Here is a 2610-nt window from a genome sequence, read left to right on the forward strand (position 1 = left end):
AAGCTATAGTAATCTATAATTACTTAGGTAGTATAACTATTCTTAATATAGTAGTGCTAGCGGCGTAAGGCGTCCTTAATCGCGAGAAGTTCCTTCTTATAGATAGGGTAGTTAAGTTCTGCTGCTTAGAGCTTACGACCGTTAAAAGCGACCGGATAGAGCTTCCTATCGTCCTTAAGCTAGTATAGCACTACCCTAATAGCCTACTTACTTATATTAGTTTTAATAATAAAGGGCTTACTTAGGTTAGGGAGTGCTAGCACTAGGTAGCTGCATAATACCTTCTTAAGGGCTTCGAAGGAGATAGAGCATTATATATTCTACTTAATTAGGCGTTTCTTCTTAGTACGCAGAGTAAGGTTACTCTCCTTAAGGAGATCGCTTAATAGTGTAGCTATCCTTGCGAAGTCTCTAATATACTTGCGGTAGAAAGATGCTAGCCTAGTAAACTATCTTACTTCTTAAGCGTTCCTTAGGATTAGCTAATCTCGGATAGAGGCAATCTTGTCCTCTATAGGTCTTACTTAGTTATAGGAAACGTAATGCCTATAGAACTCGAACTCTTAGACTTTAATAGAGCACTTCTTAGGGGATGTAAAGAGCTCCTAGGCCCGAAGGGCATCTAACACCTGTTTTAAGTGCTATTCGTGTTCCTTAAGTGTTTTAGAGTACACGATAATATCGTCTAAGTATACTATAACGCTTTTATATAGCTAGTTAGCTAGAACATCGTTTATTAAGGACTAAAAGCTTAAAGGGGCGTTGCATAGCCTAAAAGGCATTACCTTGTACTCGTATTTACCTTAACGAGTGTTAAAGGCTGTCTTCTGTCTATCTTCTTCCTTAACTCGCATTTGCTAGAAGCCCGAAGTTAAGTCGATCTTGCTAAAGTATCTAGCTCCTTAAAAAGCGTTTAAGTAATCGTTAATACGAGGGAGAGGGAAGCGGTCCTTAATAGTTGCATTGTTTAAGGCCCGATAATCGACATATATTCGCTATTTCCCTCCTAGCTTAGGTACTAGTAATACTAGGCTACCCTAAGCTAAGTAGGAGCGAGCGATTAAGCTACGGATAAGAAGCTCCTTAATCTGCTTCTCTTGCTCTATTATCTGTACTTAAGATAATTAGTATAGCTATTAATTTACTAGCTTATAGTCGCCTATGTCGATAGAGTACTCTATTACTCTCTTTATAGGCAGCTTAGCTAGCAATAATAAGCGGAAGAGGTCTAAGTTAGTATTAATAAGCCGTTAGAGAGAGGCTTCCTTACTTAAGAGGGAGGATCGTCTCTAGGCTTAAGGGGTAGGTTTCTATCGGGCTCTAAGTCCGGGGGACGGATGTCTTCTATAGATATTAAGAAGAGAGGGAGATCTTAGTTCTATTTAAGGAGCTCTTCTAGCTCTTAAAGGGAACAGATATCTTCGTTAATAGTCTCCGTCGTTAAGTAGTAGAGAGCTACTCTATAGGGAACTACATATTTAGTACCCCTAACGTTTAAGTACAGCTTACTAGTCTAGAAGTTAATAGTTAGGTTATATTATCGGAACTAGAAGAGGCCTAAGATTACGTCGTATCCTCTTAAGTCGAGCACTCTCGCTATAAGGGTACTCTTAAAGTTCCTAAGCTAGTATAGAATCTCTATACTAGTTAAGCTTTCTATTAAGCGGCCGTTAGGGAGTTTAACTTACCTAATAGGAAGATCCACTTAATGCTAAGGGAACTAGGTAGTAATGTCCTTAGAGACGTAGATTCCTAAAGCTATAGTGTCGAATAGGAACTTAGCTAGGACTTAGGTGTCCTTCCCTAGCAAGCCTAGGGCTTAGAGAAGATTAGTCCTAATAGTATTTAAGTAATCGAAGCGAGCGTTAAGAGGCATCGAGAGTAAGGACAATTGCTAGGGCGATTTATTATCCTCCGATAAATCGTTACTTAGTTTTTTAACTAGGATGTATTACGAGCTTCCTAATTACGTTGCTTAGCCTTAAGTTCTAGCTTAAGCTACTTAGAGTATTTAAACTAGACATAGCTAGCTACTCCGCAGTTATAACACTTCGGAGAGAAGTTAGTCGAAGTAGGCTTACGTAAGTTGTCTTACCTAATACGTTAGTCTAAGGAGTTTAGGTGTTCTAACTGCTAACGGGTAGCTTTCTTCTTTCCTCTAAGGGCGCGATAGGCAGCTCGGTTAGAGCGATTACGTAAGCCTGCTTAATCTAAGCGAGGCTCTCTACGTTACTCCGTAATCTCTATATTAGCTATATTAGWTCGCTAGGCTTAGTCTACGATAGGCTTTAAGACAGACTTCTAAGGAGTTAAGCTAAGGCGAATAAGTTCTATACGGATCTTAAGCTTTAAGCTATCGTAAAAGGCTTAATAGATAGTAAGATTATCCGGCTTAGGCTAGAGAAGGCTAGAAGCTATTATTAACTTATAGTAGAAGGAGTTAACACTCCCTAGCTACTTAAAGCGGCGGAATTCCTTCTATAGCTTCTCTTAGTAGTAGTAATCCTAGAAGTAACTTTAGAGACCGTTAAGCATTATCTCTAAGGTATAGCTTCCTTAGTAGATAAGAGGCTTAAACTTAGTTTCCTAATCTTCCTACTAGGATAATAC

Source organism: Ramularia collo-cygni, assembly GCF_900074925.1.
Source record: "Ramularia collo-cygni strain URUG2 genome assembly, contig: RCC_scaffold07, whole genome shotgun sequence".
Taxonomy (NCBI): Eukaryota; Fungi; Ascomycota; class Dothideomycetes; order Mycosphaerellales; family Mycosphaerellaceae; genus Ramularia; species Ramularia collo-cygni.